The sequence below is a fragment of the Nyctereutes procyonoides genome, unplaced genomic scaffold (assembly GCF_905146905.1).
Source record: "Nyctereutes procyonoides isolate TBG_1078 unplaced genomic scaffold, NYPRO_anot_genome, whole genome shotgun sequence".
In the NCBI taxonomy this organism is placed as follows: domain Eukaryota; kingdom Metazoa; phylum Chordata; class Mammalia; order Carnivora; family Canidae; genus Nyctereutes; species Nyctereutes procyonoides.
In genome coordinates this window covers 2,695,385-2,712,842 of record NW_026575158.1, presented here as the reverse complement: position 1 = coordinate 2,712,842, position 17,458 = coordinate 2,695,385, and the positions used below count along the sequence as shown (strand labels likewise).

General features: G+C 34.9%; 1 protein-coding gene across 5 annotated transcripts in view; it reads left to right on the top strand.

Moving 5' to 3' along the window:
• Positions 1–17,458, top strand: part of ROBO2 (roundabout guidance receptor 2) — a 581,315-nt gene that overhangs the window by 141,367 nt on the left and 422,490 nt on the right. The gene's annotated exons all lie outside the window — the stretch shown is intronic.

Genomic DNA, 17,458 nt, shown 5'->3' with positions numbered 1-17,458 from the left:
GATAGAGGGAGGGAGGAAGAGAGAAATTCTTTAAAAAAGAATATTAATGTATATTTTCCTATGTGGCAATTGTGTGGCCCATAACATCCACCTATAAAATCCCTCAAAAGCACCCAGATGTTAGTACTGACCTTTAGAGCTCTCAAGCAAAAAGGTTATTGAAAGATTACTACTCTGGTCCAGATTCTGAGTTGCATTTAACTTGATCAGTAGGGACCATTAAAAAATCTGTACATACTTATTACTACAAATTCTAATAATCCTCTACAAGAGACCCTCAGGGTCTAATTAAATAAGAGTAACATTTAAAAGTATTAGATTATTTAAATCTCACTTGATTGCCAGTGTGTAATGTTGGCCACCTGTTGTAATAGAAGAACTAGAAAAGATAAACCAAAATACGTTTTGGTTGTGCCAGGAAGCTTCAACAGCTTAAGGTTTCATAGTGAATTCATACTAAACATCTGTTAGGCTTGATTAGGTGACCTCCCAAGATGATCTGCCAATGCCCTGGAGGTAATGACTGTTGAGAGGAGGAGAAACAACCCATTCTTACTGGAGAAGCTAACAGAGTGGCTCTTTCCTTATTTCCATGTATGTTCCAAAGCCATGTGTCATTCTGGGGAAGGAATTCACCCGTGACTGAGGACATTAGGTCTGAATTTATTAAGGTAGGATTCTTCTGCCACTTAAGCATTTTTTTCTCAGCATATAATTTTAAACATGTGGAATGAAAAAAAAAAAAAAAAAACCAGGACCTAAGTGTAATGTTTAGCTGATGTTTTCTCACACATGCCTGGGGCCCCTAAGGTGCATGAAGTGGATTTCCCTTTCTAAAATTTGCAGAAATTAAAGAGGACAGGGATATGACTTAACCAGATCACTCTGAACATGAATTGTTTAGACTGAAAATGCATATTGACTACTGTAACTAAGAAGAATGATACATGAAGCTGCTGGCTTTTTGAGTCTTTCAGAATGTACTAATGATGTTTGTTCTTATTATTTCAGTGTATATAATTTGTCAAATATTTAATTATTTTGAAAATATTTTGAAATGCAAAATCACATATAAATTGATTAACATAGTTTTGTTGTAAGCCAAATAAAATTGATTAAATCAAGCGTTTCTTAAGGAGAACAATTAACATTTCTCTTATTGGTACAGTGATTGATTTTAGTGAGATAACTGAGTCCTTCATGAACCACAAAAATCATATGTATAGTTTTAGCCATATGCATCCAGCTGTTAATGAAAATCGTCGCTCAACTTCTGATTCTTTGTAAATGGTTATTTCCTTCATAGAGGTTTATTTTATTACTTTGGAAATAACTTATATTTGGCAACTTTTTAAACTAGCCTTAACAAGGTCAATTGAAGGGGCGCCTGGGTGCTCTGTGATTGAGCATCTGCCTTAGGCTTAGGGCATGATCCCAGGGTCGGGGGATTTAGTCCCAAATCTGGCTCCCTGTGAGGAGTCTGTGTCTCCCTCTGCCTCAGTCTCTGCCTCTCTCTCCGTGTCTCTCATGAATAAATAAATAAATCTTAAAACAGAAGAAAAGAAAGCCAAAACTCTCCACTAAATAAAGATACAGAAATCTTAAAAAAAAAAAAAAAAAAAGCCAATTGAGGTTAAACTAGTGCCTACCAAGAAATTTCCAACAGCTGAGACCAAATATGTGCAGAATTCATACTGGTATCCTCCGTCATACTAACACTTTGTTATTTATGGTGGTGGGATCAACCAGATAACTCATTCATTCATTCATTCATTCATCCATTCAACAAATAGTGTTTGAGGACTACAGAGTATAGTCCTTGTGCTGGGTTTGGGACAACAAAGATCTACATAGTTCTCATGTTAAAGGAGTCCTCAGGAGAGGAGAAAGACATGCAAATAAATTACTATAAGCTGCAGTGTGATCGGCACCATAATAGAGGTATATACAAGCTAGAACAGTAATTCTGAAGGAGGGAATGATTAATTCTGTCTGAGGTGGGATGGGGGAGGGATTGAATTTGAGCCCATTCTATTGAATAATACATGAGAGAGCAACAGTCCATCCTCCTAAATTGAGTAGTTTAGCCAAAGAGAGCTGCCAACCTATCGATCAGCTGATGAGAAGACAGACCGTGGACTGAGCAGGCCTAAATGAATAGTGGGCTGACAGAAGCAGGGCTTGGTGCCATTTGTAGCTTTATCCATGAAAGTACAGTGAGTGGGTGAGCTGCACAGTCTCTCCATAGAGATGAGACAGCCCCACAGCTGAAGAAATTTAAGAAAACAAAGGTGCTAATAAAGAATGCCTAGAGATTCGTGTAACCAGGCCAGATATGACATTGTCTGAGACCTCCTGAATGCAAGCACTTTTCATAAAATACAAGTCGCCAAATTTGTTTTTGAATGAAAATGTTACTTAAGTATTTCTGAGTGTCCTACAAGTTAGTCCTTCTATCTTAGGCAGTAGAAGGAATAAACAAACATACAAACAAAACTTTTCCTTGATCTTACTCTCTCCCCTAAGCTTTTATCATGTATCTAATCAGATTCCAGATCATCTTTGCAACTCTGCATTTCACCAATGCCAACTCATGTTTTATTGTAACTAACCTGTTAAATATGCAATATTCTCAAAGGCAAAAACAAATATAAATATAAAGCACGAACGAAAAACCTTGCTAGTTCTAACCTTCAAAGCTTAATGCTTGTCTTTTTTATGATCTTTGGAAGTTCTAGGAGACTAAGAGTTATTTTTTTTTCCAGTTTTGCTATAGTGATTACTTCCTCAACTAGACAGATGACCAGGTAGTAATAGTTGTTATGGGATGAATGTGTCTCTCAAAATTCATATGTCATAACTTCTAGTACCTCAGAGTGTAACTGTATTTGGAGATAGGATCTTTAAAGAGATGATTAACCTAAAATGAAATCATTAGAGTGGGCCTTAATGCAGTAGAACTGATATCCTCATAAATAGATTAGGACACAGACATATACAGAGGGAAGATCATGTGAGGATGCAGGGAGAAGACAGCCTTCCTACAAGTCAAGGGGAGAGGCTTGAGAAGGAAGCATCTCTGCCAAAACCTTGATCTCAGATAGTTTCTGGTATTTAAGTTCCCCCCATCTGGGATTTTGTTATGGCAGACCTACAAACAAATGTGATAATGACAAAAGCTATTGTTTGTGTATTATTTTGTTGTTTCAATTGCCTTGATATTTCATACAGACTGGAACCTCCTGATCACCTCTAGAACATGATGCAGATCACTGTTCACATAATATATGCTTAATAAATCACTGTTGAATTGATTAACTTTCTTATTTTCATGTGATATGCTGTGATTCATAAAAATCTCCACTCTCCTTGTTGATTTGTGTTATGCTGTTTATCACATGAGCATACAGTGCCAATTTCTCTGCTGTCTTTAATCATCATGTATTTCACATCAGGTTGCATCTGAGGTTTATTATCTATTCCCTTATGGCCCTGGACATCATTAGATCCCATTAAACACCAACGAAACCTCCAGGATAAAAATATTTATAGATATGTTTGCTGAATGATTAGAAGCATGTTTATAAGATTGGTATAATAAATAAGGACTCTGGAGGTTTTCTTGCTGCTGGACAACATAACCTGAACCTCCAGAACTGATGTGGACTAATTATAAAGTGCATGTGTTTTATCCTCACAAATCTTACTTCACTTTTAAATTCTGAGATTCATGAAATATTTGATCTCTTGAATATAATTCAAAACTAGCAATGCAGCCATTCCACTGATGACAATTTCTGAAGTATTCCCTATGCATAAGGCATTGTGGGAGATAGGAAGATGAATTAGATGTAGATTTTACCATTAATAATCTTACATTCTAATAAAGGGGATGATATGTTAAGAAGGAGAACTATGATAGAGAGTAAAATATCAGATCTAGAAGTGATACAGGTGGAATGTTGAAAGTTCAAAGGATTGCTTCTGTCTGTGGGAGCCAAATAGGGATGGATGGAAAGTTGGCAATTGCAGTGTGCATAAAATGGATGGTGGGGTTGGGTTTGCACATCAAGGAGATGGAAGAGAGAGGGGACTTCAAGTTGGTGGGACATTGTGAGTGAAAACAGGTAAGAAAATACATGTATTTTCTTAAATACATGTAAAATACATTTATTAGGAATGAAAGAAAATATTGAAGTACATTTGCTTCACATTAGGTAGTCCATTGTCAGCTTCAAGAAATTCTGTTATTTTATAGAAAGTAAAAATAAATCCACTGCTTCTGAGTACAGGTTTCACATGAAAACACTCTGCTTCAGTTATCTATGTAATGAACTGGGGGAGAAAAGCTTTAGAGGATATTCTGGGATCTACAATTGAGCAAATCAGACTAAGATAATAAAATACTCATTTTCACATGCTCAGATTCCAACATAATGCCTGGCACTTGTGGTTTACAGAACTTACTGATGAATTTAATTGTAATCACAGCCTGAAATAGCTAAGTAACCATAGAAATAAAGAATAATGGATGGCGGAGATACTTAAAAACAGATCCTGCAAAATTTGACAAGTTTTGTGGGTTCAAGGCTGCTGTAGAGATAGGTCCCATCAAAAAGAGTGAAGGTAGAGGTAGGTTTAGGTTGGAAGAAAATATTTATTTGAGGATCTACTGGGGGAAATATATCATGAGCATCTCAGTTTGAGTTATCCATAAATTGAAAGTTATCTGTTTAGAATTGTAGTCAAGGACTAATTACTGAAGAAGAAATTATACGGAGACATAGATAATGCTGAAGAATATTTTTGGAAGAGAGACAAAACCAAATCACAGAAGGAAACAAGGGAGTGGGCAGACAAGTAGAAAGGATATCAAAATGTCAATATCACAGAGATTAAGGAGACTAGAAGTGGACAAGATATCAAATGCTATGGGGGAACTGAAATGAAGTAAATCGGGAGGAAGGCCCAAAGTTTTTAAAGAACAGGAAGTTCGGGGATGGTCTTATAAAGAGCAGATTCCATACACTAATAACTTTCTATTCTAAGTGGCAAGGGAGTAAAAAAAAAAATAAGTGATTAACGGTAGAGTAGGAGGTGATGGTTTGAAGGAGCTGCAGGATGAAAGGACCCTTCAGAAGAGAAAGATGATCCAGGCAAGAGTGAAATCTAAATTCTAACAGAAAGCAACTGATGGAGATAGACGTTAGTCCCACGCAGTTTCTCCAGAGCACAGAGGACTGCAGAGGACTTTTACAGAGACACAGTGAGGTTTTGTTTATCTGTTTGGTTTTATTTTCTGTAATAAGAACCTGGTTTTTAATGATTACCTCTTTACATCTGATAACAATTCTTAAAGGTAGATGCAGTGATCCCATTTTACAGACGTGGGCATTGTGGTTCCATGGGGATTGCATAATGTGACATCACTATTTGTGCTAAGTTACAATTCTAATCCTGTTCATCTGGCTTCAGACTTGCAGCCTTTTTATTATTACTACTTCACATTTTAATGCTTTTTCTTGCTGATTAGCTAATAAGTTGCTTCAACTTTCTTTTGGTTATGCATTATTTGCAGATCTAACTGGTCTGCTGAACTATTACATATATGTAATGTATTATAAACAACATCAGCTGGTTTTAAACTTGTACTCATAATATTCTGGAGGCAGGGAGTAAAGGCTATACATTTTCTGTAATCATTATCACAAAATGTAATCATAGCTATTCTTTCTCCTGCAAAATTCCCCCTGAAATAAATGAAAATGAAGACAATAAGACTGATCCTTCATTGTAAAAATAAAAATGAAACAGCATCTAGGATTAAATAAGCCATCCGTATTAACATATTTCTTCTATGGAGTGGTTAGGTTAGAAGAATCTAAAATTAGTACTTGATCTAACTTGTCTATCTAGATTAATTTGAAATGTATGCCATTGAGCAAAGTAAAACTAATACTTTCATTCTAAAATGTAACATGCATAGGTTTGGTTTTGCTATTCTTGGGAGCCTGAAATTTCCATTTGGTGCCTAAAGGGCTCATTTATTCAATACCCAAACTGCACCTAAAGTTATTGAATGCCAATTTAAAATAAATATGCTTCAAATTAGCCGACTTGATTTTATTTTATTTTTTTTTAATTTTTTTTATTTATGGTAGTCAGAGAGAGAGAGAGAGGCAGAGACATAGGCAGAGGGAGAAGCAGGCTCCATGCACCGGGAGCCTGACGTGGGATTCGATCCTGGGCCTCCAGGATCGCGCCCTGGGCCAAAGGCAGGCGCTAAACCACTGCGCCACCCAGGGATCCCGCCGACTTGATTTTAAATATTTAGTTGAAATCTTTATATTTATGATGAGGCTTTTAATCTTTATTGTTGTCTTTGGTCTTGTTTTGATAGGCAGATGAATATAAATGACATGTTGCACTTATAAAATACTTTACTAATTTACATTCGATGTTTTTTTAAACATTTCTACACATTAGTACTTTTTTTTTTTTACTTTTTAAGAATCCTAGACAACATCTCCAGTTCTATTTATTTCTGCTTAGAGTCTCTACAGTAAATTATAGGAAAATCAATTATGCAGTTCTTTTAGGTTCCAGATCTCAATCGTTTGAAGAATACAAACGAGAGTATATTATGTTTGAAATGAAATAATTGGTATATATGTGTGTATATTTTTTTCATCATAAACCATTGAAATAAGCTTCAGTGAATGACTTTACCTCTTCATTTTAAAATTGAGTAAGGGGTGGTGCGCCTGGGTGGCAACGTCAGCTGGGTGTCCAACTCTTGGTTTCAGCTCAGGCTGTGATCTCAGCGTATTGAGATGGAGCCCCACGTTGTGCTCTCTGCTCCTCACAAAGTATACATGAGTTTCTCTCTCTCTCCCATCTGTGTGCACACACACGTTTTCTCTCTGTCTCTTAAATAAATAAACAAATCTTTAAAAAATTAAAATTGAGTAAGGGATGAAATCTAAATTATAAAACATGTTAAATGTAATAGTTCTGATCCAACTACAAGAACACTGTATCACATGTATGTCACAGATAAAATGGTTTCCAATCTCTAAATTACCATAAAATATAGGAATAATATCTTCAAATGGGGTAAATGAGTAAGAGCATAATTTTTATAATGTTAAGCATGAGAGGTTTCAGGCCTATTTCCCCTTGCTTACTTATTAATTCCTTTTGACATTACGTTGATTCTTCCTTTGAATCAGCATGTTACCAAAGGAAAAAAGAATAAAAAAAGAATGAAAGGAAAGGAAAAAAAGAGAGAGATATGAAATCAAGTAGGCTTATTCACTTACATATGATTTACTCTGAAGGGAAAAGCCAGCTGAATGGACTTAGAAATATATGGGGAAATTAGTGTATATTATGAGGTTTTCTTTTTCAACTAAAGGATTAAGAAGGAAAGCAGTAATATTTGTCAAAATAGAACTACCTTTACCCTAGAGGTTTATTAAAGTCTAGATGTGTTTTATATGCAAAATGACCTGTCAGGATTATGGAAAAAAATTCTGACACCTGCCTCCTCATCAGTGCCCTAGAAACAAAGGTGAAGAGATAGGTTTCTGGGCATGTGATTACCTCGGGGGCTTACTGGCTTTGTCTGAGAATATGTATGCTTTTTTTGTAGCATTTTCTTTTTTTAAAGATTTTATTTATTTATTCATGAGAGAGAAAGAGAGAGAGAGAGAGAGGCAGAAAGCAGAGACACAGGCAGAGGGAGAAGCAGGCTCCATGCAGGGAGCCGATGTGGGACTTGATCACGGGTCTCCAGGATCACACCCTGGGCTGAAGGCAGGCGCTAAACCGCTGAGCCACCCAGGCTGCCCTTTTGTGGCATTTTCATACTTATCTATGAGTTCATGATTAGTTGAAGGGAGAAAATCACTACTAAAAGTATAATGTATAGTGTTAAAGCAAAACGTACTCTGTTCAGGATAAAACTAGCAATAACATTTTATTATGTCTTAAGAGAATATTTTTATTATGTTTCTTTATAGTCTAAGCATCCTTCTGTCTATACATTTTATAATCATCAAAAACTAAAACATATATTAGTTCTGAAATTACAAAAGCATCCCTCTGTCTATACATTTTATAATCATCAAAAATTAAAGCATATATTGGTTCTGAAATTATGAAAGTCTGCCACGGGGATATTTGAAATATTTTTAGATCTGTAGCCTTGACAGCCCATAAGCGATCTAAAAGAAAAGGATTCTTTGGATATGTTTTTAAGTGATGCATGGTGAGAAATGATAACATTTCTAGTTTAAGAACAAATATTTACAACTTGAGGCCAGATTATTTGTGTGTGTGTGTGTGTGTGTGTGTGTGTGTGTGTGTGTGAGAGAGAGAGAGAGAGAGAGATTTGGCTTTCTAGTTCAAAATAGTAGACTTAAAGTCTGGATGCATTTTATATGCAATTTTCCTTATATAAAACACATTTTTAAATCTTTTATTTATTTATTTATGATAGAGAGAGAGAGAGAGAGAGAGAGAGAGAGAGAGAGGCAGAGACACAGGCAGAGGGAGAAGCAGGCTCCATGTACCGGGAGCCCGACATGGGATTCGATCCCGGGTCTCCAGGATCGGGCCCTGAGCCAAAGGCAGGCGCCAAACCGCTGCGCCACCCAGGGATCCCTAAAACACATTTTTAAATAAAACTATTGTATCAGATACTTTGTAAAAATTGATTTATGTTATTCTAGCTGAATTAGAAACTTCTCATGGGTTCCCTCATTCATTTGATCTTTTAATGAAATCTCTGAGAATTTTATTTTCCTGGTGTGATAAATTTCATAAATGCGTACTGTACTAATTTGCTTTGGTTTGACACTGTGAACTCTTGTAAATAGATATGATAGAGTTAAAATGTAGACCATCTTAAATATTTATGGAATCTGAAGGAATTCTGGGCTTGATGTGACAAGAACACTGAAGAGAAGATTTGTAACAAACCCTCTTAGAAGTGACCATGGAAAGATGACAAATGATATTTACCTCATATGTCATGATAACTGTTTTTTTTAAAAGATTTTATTTATTTATTTGCTAGAGAGAGAGTAAGAGAGCACAAGCAGAGGGAATGGCAGAGGAAGATTGAGAAGGAGAAACAAGCAGGCTCCCCACTAAGCAGGTAGCCCAATGTGGGGCTCGATCCCCGGACCCTGGGATCATGACCTGGACAGAAGGCAGATGTTTAACTGACTCAGCCACCCAGGTGCCCCATGATAACTGTTTTTTAAAGAAGATATTTGTGCCCTTTTTTAGCAGGGGTATGGGAAATGTATCACAGACAAGCACTCAATCACTATGACAAAGACATAACAAACCTTGAAGATGTCAAAACAGTACTTGTTCAATCTATGTCTTTTCTTGAATGCTGATTTTATTACCTGATATAGTCTTTAAAATATGATGTTTATTTTATGGTGAGTTATATAAAACACATAAGTAGGTATGTGAACTTACACAAAATATAATAATTTAATATAAAAATAAATTTTAGAGCAAAAGAAAATACTTGGGTAAGACAGCAGTATATGTCATTGGATCTTAAGTGGAATATAAAGTCATTAAACAAGTTGGTTGAGTTCTCTGGTACTGCATTCAGCTTAAGTTCCTGATGTTAGCACTTTTGTCCATGGGCTTTATCTCTCCATGAAAAAAGTAGTGCAGGCTGATTCAGCATTGAATTTGAAACTTCATATCTGTTTCATGAAACATTTTTCAGTGGGAAGTTGAAACTTTTTTTCTGAGGAATGCATGCAACTTTTGCAAAGAAGATCCATATCTTCATTAGCACCAGTGATATTCCAGATGTTCATTAAAGACTAAAATACAATTAAAACTGAACAAGTACCTTAAAATTATTGGAAAATTCTGGCTGCACTAGGTAATACTCTTGTAATCATTTGCAACTTTTTTAGGGTGACTTTATCCCTGTGCAAAATAATAAACATGAATTCTGATCTTAACTGCTCTGCCAGATGTTTCTCAAAGTAAAAGATACTGACTCTGAAAGCACTATAAACAAATCTTGACCTGAACAGCTCCTTTAGCATTCCTCCCAATGTATCAGATAAAAATGAACTCTGTTTTCCTTTCAGACAAAAACTATATAACTTCTTTTTAGAGAAAACAGTGAAGCAGCATTATAATGTGTGAAATACACAGAGGATCTTGGCAGGCAGCATCTAGCAAGGAAGCATTATATTTTGGCTGAACATACTTTGTACTTTTATCTTGGCTAGAGCCTCTTTAAAAGGAACATGCCTTAATTAAAAAAAAAATAAAAGGAACATGCCTTAAAAGAACTTGTTTCTGCTCTTCTATACTAGATTTTGAAAAGAAGATCTTTATTCAATAGTTACACTCTTAGACTATAAGAAATGTGAGGGGTGTAGACAAAATCATTATCCTGGTGTAACTTGATGGAACTTCTGAAATAGTAATGTCTGTTTTCTTTTTAAAATTTATAGTGGCTTACAAAAGTGCTAAGGTAGTTTATCTTAAAGGTGAATGGACCTGCTGGCAAGAAACGTGTACATGAACCTCAGGGGGATTAAAAAAATATTTGCATCTCAGAAGTACATTTTGTATAAATGCTCTTATAAATATTTCAAGCATTATAAACAAACAGAAATCTAAACCAAAATACAGAACTTTAGGAAGATAAAAATATATTGATAACGTTGCCTTTCAAGTGCAGACTCTTATTTGATACTAAATAAACAGGTATTATACAAGTCTGTAATATTTCTTTAAGTTTTTATGGTCAGTTAGTAGTAATAGAAAGTGAAAAAAAAAGCAGTGGAAAGTAATGTAATATGAACTACCTTATGGTAATGACGTACTGGGTGACAGGTATTGTGCGTTGAACATATTATTTTATTTGTCCTAAAATAATCCTAATGAGCAATGTAAGTTCACTGTGAGAACCAGTTTTTGCAAGCACCTTAATTTTTTGACCCGTCGGGCTACCAGTTAGCCCAGTTGAGAGCCATAAATTGAGCAGAGAGTCTTAATTGTTCAGGGACTCAGTGATAGGGCTAAATACTCATGAGGGATTTCTCTAGATCATTCAACTCTTTAAAAGTGCGACCTAAGGCAGATAGGAACCATGATCTCTCGGGATAAGCGACTAATGCATTAAACTTGCACGCTATCTTGCCATTGGTATTTACCATTTTGCCCTTGCTTTTCCTTTTTACCTGATAAAATTCAAAGCAGTAGGAATGTTTTAACACAAATATTGCTGAGAGCTTAATCCAATTGGGCAAAGACTACAATTTATGATTTGGTTGTTAATTAGACTTAAAGAACAAAGCTAATGCTGTTCCATTTAGTGAGAAAAGCCTCTGAGGACAGGAGAACTGACCAATATTGGTTCTCCTGCTGGGAAAACACTATGCATAAACAAGTCCCCAGGGCTTCATTACTGAGCCTTTTAGACAAACACAAAATGCATTTTAGTTTATTTGAAAATCCTTACAATGAAGCTTTATTGTACATCTATAAATTTTTCACGTTGGCATGTCAAAGACTTGTAAAAGTATACTGGCAAGAAAGATAAACATTACAAATAGCACTTTTATTTTAAATGTAAGATGATTGTGGATAGTACACAGCATCGTCATAAAATGAATATGATTCTGTTTGGGGAAAGCAGTTGTGGAAATAATATCTAAACAGAATGGCAAACTGGACATTGAAAAGACAAGCAATTTTGCATGGCTTAGAAAAGTTGGGTATGTGGTTTTTGATGCTTAGCAGAGGAGATGTGTCATTTATTTTTTCTTTTGTAAGACAGTTTAAAAATAAAATTTAAATGCCAGTACACCTTCAGTGCAGTCATCTTCCTTCATAACTTTATAAAAAATATGTTCTGCATCATGAATATGTTTAATATTTTGGCCATGCTTTTTTTTTAATATATCAAGTATACTTTCCTAAGAGTTTAAAGTGAATATATTTCCAATTTGTAAAGTCATCAAGTTCACACTATCACAAATTTCTCCACTAATGCTGGATTGTCTTTACACATTTATTGGAACCAATTCTTATGGAGTAAGTATAACTTTATCTTTTTATTACTTTCCATCTTATTTTATTTAAATGTAATTAATTAAGATATAATGTATCATTAGTTTCAGGTGTAGAGTTCATTCATCATTTGCATGTAATACCTGGTACTCATTACATCACATGACCTCCTAAATACCCATCACCCAGTTACCCCATCTGCCCATCTACTCCCACTCCAGCAGCCCTCAGCTTATTTCCTATAGTTAAGAGTTGCTTATGGTATGTCTGTCTCCCTGATTTCATCTTATTTTATTTTCAAATTTTTTAAAAGATTTTGTTTTTAAGTAACCTCTACATCCAACCTGGGGCTTGAACTTACAACCCCAAGATCAAGATTCCTGTGTTATTCAGGTTTAGTCATAATTGCAATGTGAGCAAAACAAGTTATCTGACAAATGATTTGAACCACAAGCTAATTTTTCTTAACTAGTAATTTTTTAAAAAGTATTTTCTACTGGCCATAGAGTGTGGTGCTCTAAGTCATTTATTATTAAATTTGAAATATCATTTCCTTCTCAATAAAAGAACACATTTTTATTTTGACATGACTCTGCTTTACTAATATTAGAATATGTTTCTACAATATGTTCACAGAAGTGCCTGCTTCGTAAGTGGTATGCCAACTTTAAAAGGTAAACGTTCTTTCAATATGGTTTGAGTTTTCACTCTGGTAGGATAATCAAAACTAGGAGTAGAAAATGGCTTTTAGAACAAAATCTGTGATTAGTTATAGTTACTTTTTGGTTTCAGAAAAGATGCCAGTTTCCAGGGCAGAGTCAGTCCTACCTAGCTCTTTGAGAAATTACACAGAAAAGACTCCTCTTGGCATGAGGGCTTACTAAGAGGACCAGCAGGGAAATTTTGATAAATCTGTGGACCTTTGAAATCTTCGTATATTTAAGTCAACAAAATAATAGACAAATTTCCTTCATTGTGCTAATTGGATCATGACCTTGGATTAGCAGAAGGTGAGAATAGGCTATGACCTCATCAGCAAAAGTAAATAGAATTATATCATCACCCTAGTAGTCATCCTGGTAGTTAGTCCTTTGAAGGATTTCCTGTCTTAAACCCCATATGGTTCTTAAATTTTTTTAATTACATAAAACTGAAAAAATATGAGAATGAAAGTGAAGGACTCTCTTTTTTGGAAGCTTGGTTGTCGAATATATCTGTACTAAGAATTATTTATTTTATTCATGTGTATGTGTCTGTTTTTTTATTTATTTACTTTTTTTAAAGATTTTATTTATTCATGAGAGACATGGAGAGAGAGAGAGAGAGAGAGGCAGAGACACAGGCAGAGGGAGAAGCAGGCTTCATGCAGGGACCCTGATGTGGGACTTGATCCCAGGACTCCAGGATCAAGCCCTGGGCTGAAGGCGGAGCTAAACCGCTGAGCCACCGGGCTGCCCATGTCTGTTTTTTTTTTTTTTTTAATGTGGAAATCAGGATACTACCTGTTCAGATATTAGTTTAGTTTTGTATTGTTTTCTTATCCCCAAACATCTGGAAAAACAAAAGAAAAAAAAAAGCAAAAGCTAAAACAACAGCAAAAAACCCACAAAGACTAACTTATCTTATGTGAGATGATAGCTTATACAAACACCAATGGGCATGGGATACTGACTAAAAGATTGGATTTTTATTACTTCCCATCCCACCCAGAAAAAATTCTTATGTCTTATAGCTAGTTCTTATAGTTACAATTAATAGTAAGATCAGTGGCAGCTTAATCCAGTAGATCAATTTGCAGCCTTCCTCCAAATCCTCTGAGGGACTCTTCAGTTAAGCTTGCTTCTTGTCATTGGGCCCATTGACTGCTAATATCTAATTGGCCTGTGTCTTTTTCATGTAAGTTCACTTGTGTCAAACCTAACATGGCTATTTGTTACCCTTAGTAAGTCCTTTTTCTGGGTATTCTGTAATCTGTCCTTCATATTCTCTGATCACTCCAGATTCCATACTGAATATTTTGTTATTGGATGCAATAGGTTTATATTTAATATTTCTTTCACTGACTGCAGAATATTGAGTTCATTTATTCAGTTCAGTAAACACTCATTAATTGCCAAGATGATATGGTCATAGGGCAAATCTCGTTTACAAATATTTGTTACTAATCTGAAAAAAATATTCCCAAATTTTCTGGAATCAACATTCCATTGTTAACCTACAGTGCCTTTGACTTGCTGTGTTTTTTAGTAGTTCCCATGAAATCTCAGGTTCTTGTCCTTTATGCAAAAATTGAAAAAGTAAGGCTACATTAATGAGTTTTTAGAAATACAGCATTGGATGAAGGAGTAAATATAATGTAAAACTTGATTTGTGAAATTTGGTTTATATCAGAAAGTCATTTTTCATAATGATCATTATAATTTCTTAGAAATTGAACTTCAGATGGCTCTTGGAAGAAAGAATTTCAGAATAAAGGGATAATGTTATTAGGATTTTCCATGTTGGAAATAACATTAAAATCTCTCCTCTCTCCCTACCCAAATCTTAACCCATGACCTAAGTGTCTTGTTTCCTTTCAGTGACTAATAGGTTTTTAAAGTAAGTTATTTTTCCCAATTCCGTTAGATTCAAACCAACAAGATACTATACAAATTACACACAGAATCTTTTTTTCTTGTTACATTTGCCAAAGTAGCAATTTGTCATCGAAGCTTTTATATTATACTTGACTTGTTTACAAAACATAAAATAATATTTTAATTTTAATTTCCATATATCCATTACTTTAGTAATCTGAAGAAGTGTAAGAAATGATTAATGGAATGTTAAGTAAGCATTTTTGAATATAAACTGAGAGTAAACTTTTTTAAAAGAAGAGCTTACCTAAGGTGCTTCTATACAGTTTTTTCTGTTTTCCAAGTGAAAGTAAATGCATTAATGATCAAGTTCAGGAAAAGAACTCTAAGCTGACAGTAAAATTATAAATAAACTTAAGGAAAAAAAGAGTAGATAGGATACAACAATGTTAAGGTTATATTTCTTCATTTTGAGAATTAATCAGGCATTAAGTTCTTCTAGAAATATCATAGTTAACACTAAACATTTTAAATCTGTCATATCTATATTAAGAAAATTTTCTAGCTTTATTTTATAAGAAAGGAAATTTAGAATGAAACACCAGCAGTTATAGACTTCCAGAAAAGGCATGTACTTGCCTTGCAAATTTCAAAGGAAACACACTTGTTATGGAAGTACTGAAATGTATAGAACCTAAATCTATCAAGTTAACTGTCAAGTTAACTGTCTTCCATGTCCCTCTCTCCACCTACCAGGCCTCATTAAGTTAATCTGAAAAGAACACTATCTCTTTAAAGCTGGGAAAGTATTGTGCTGATGAGCCAGGGGCAGCCCACCAATTGGCAGACCCATTGGGTGATAAATGTCCAAGGACCTCTAGGCTGACGACACATTTTTCATCATTAATCCAGCCCATTGTAACCAGGGCCACTCACATTGATTCGAACCAGGGGGCATCATCTGCTGTTAAGAGGGTGATGACTCGCTAAAAATGAAGGCCTGAAACTAATCAAATATATTTAGAGCCTTCCCTGGCACCTTGCTGGAGGGCAGCAGTAGAGAGCTAATAGAGGAGCAAGAGACAGGTAGTGCGATGCTCTGCTTGCTCTGTATGAGAACGTGAGAAATCCATTAGGAAACCTGTTATGTGATTTTAGCTCTTATACGTTGTAGTACAACTGTGTGTGTGAATTAGCCCAGTGCTATCTGTACCTGAGTGTTTCATTAAAAATGTGATTTTGAATCACCACGCTTTTAGTTGAAAAATGTAGGAATTCAGTTATAAGGAATCAGAATTCTCAAACTAAGATCTCTTAGGGATTCCTAAATAGTTTTCGTAAGTTTGTAGTAAATTGTTTGAGAAGGATGTTAATATTTATTTTACTGAATTAACAAAATTTGATGGGGAGGAGAGCATCTCTTATCCCCTGGTAGAATTCAACACACTTAGTTAAATTTGGTGCTCTTATATTTTTATTATTATTTTTTACCTAATCATTTAGTAGGTATTTTATCAGAATATGCTTAAATACATTTTGGTAGTTCAGGGGCATCATAGACGTTTTATTATTTGTGTGTGCAAATATACATTTTAGGTTAGTCTTTCATTATTTTAATTTTAATGGGTAAAAATGTGGCTCAGGTTAAATTGTAACTAGAGAATCAAAAGATAATGATTAAGCAAACTCTGAGCCTCCAACTTGGAAAAATACATGTTCTTTATTTGCTGCTTGTACTTGATTAAGCAAAATCGGGACCAATTAGGAAATAAATTTCTATTATTGGATTTATTCATTGGAAAACTTAACTTCTATATTGAGCTTTAAAAACTGTATGTAATAGGATAGAAAAAAGAAGGGGAAATTTGTAACTTGGCTCAATTAAGAAGGAAAAAAAAAGAGACCCAAATAATTTCCTTGTCAGAAAGTAGAAAGGACTAAAAGACAAAGTAAAATGAATAATGTAAAACTTCCAACCGTTCAAATAGGTCCCATGTTCTCATACATGAAACCAATGGCTATCTCCTGAAATACTTTTATGACATCATGAAAAAAATATTTCTACTGGACTCATGTCTTCCACATGAGTTATCTAGAGGAAGGTCATCGATTCAATTTTGAAATCTTATTTCTTTCAAGTTCCCAAGCTGAAATTTCACACCTACCATGTTTGCAAGTTTAAAGAGGCCTTCACATATAGTTATCAATCACCCCTAGTATTGACTGAATCTATGTGGAAAGCTTCATTACTGAGCAACAGATGACCTGACTTTATCTACCTGATGATAAATAATCACAGTCTGAATTTTCTTAACTGGGACTATATGACAGAGTGCCAAAAAAAACCCCAAAAAACTGGTTAGTAAGCATTATGTAGGAGCAGATAGAGACTGGTTAAATAATTATTTATTAAAAAAAAAAAAACAAAACAAAGACAAGTTCAGTGGGGAGCCTGTTGGTTCCAGTGAAATATAAGTGGGAGCTATTCAGAAATTGGTTGCCCCCCCCCAAAAAAAAAGATCTCGACGCTGCCGATTCATATATATTTGCCATTAGAATGGAAGCAAGAGCATATCAAACATCCAAAGATCCAAACACAAAGGAAGATGAGAAATAATTCATTTAGTTTCCTGTGGTAGGCAAAATAATGGACCTCCAAGGATGACCATATCCTAATCTCAGACCTGTGACTGTGTTGTCTTATAGGGCAAAAGGGATTTCACAGACGTAATTACGTTAGGGCCTTGAGATGAGGAGAATATCCTGTATAATCTAGGTGGGACCAATCTAACTACACAAATCTTTTAGAG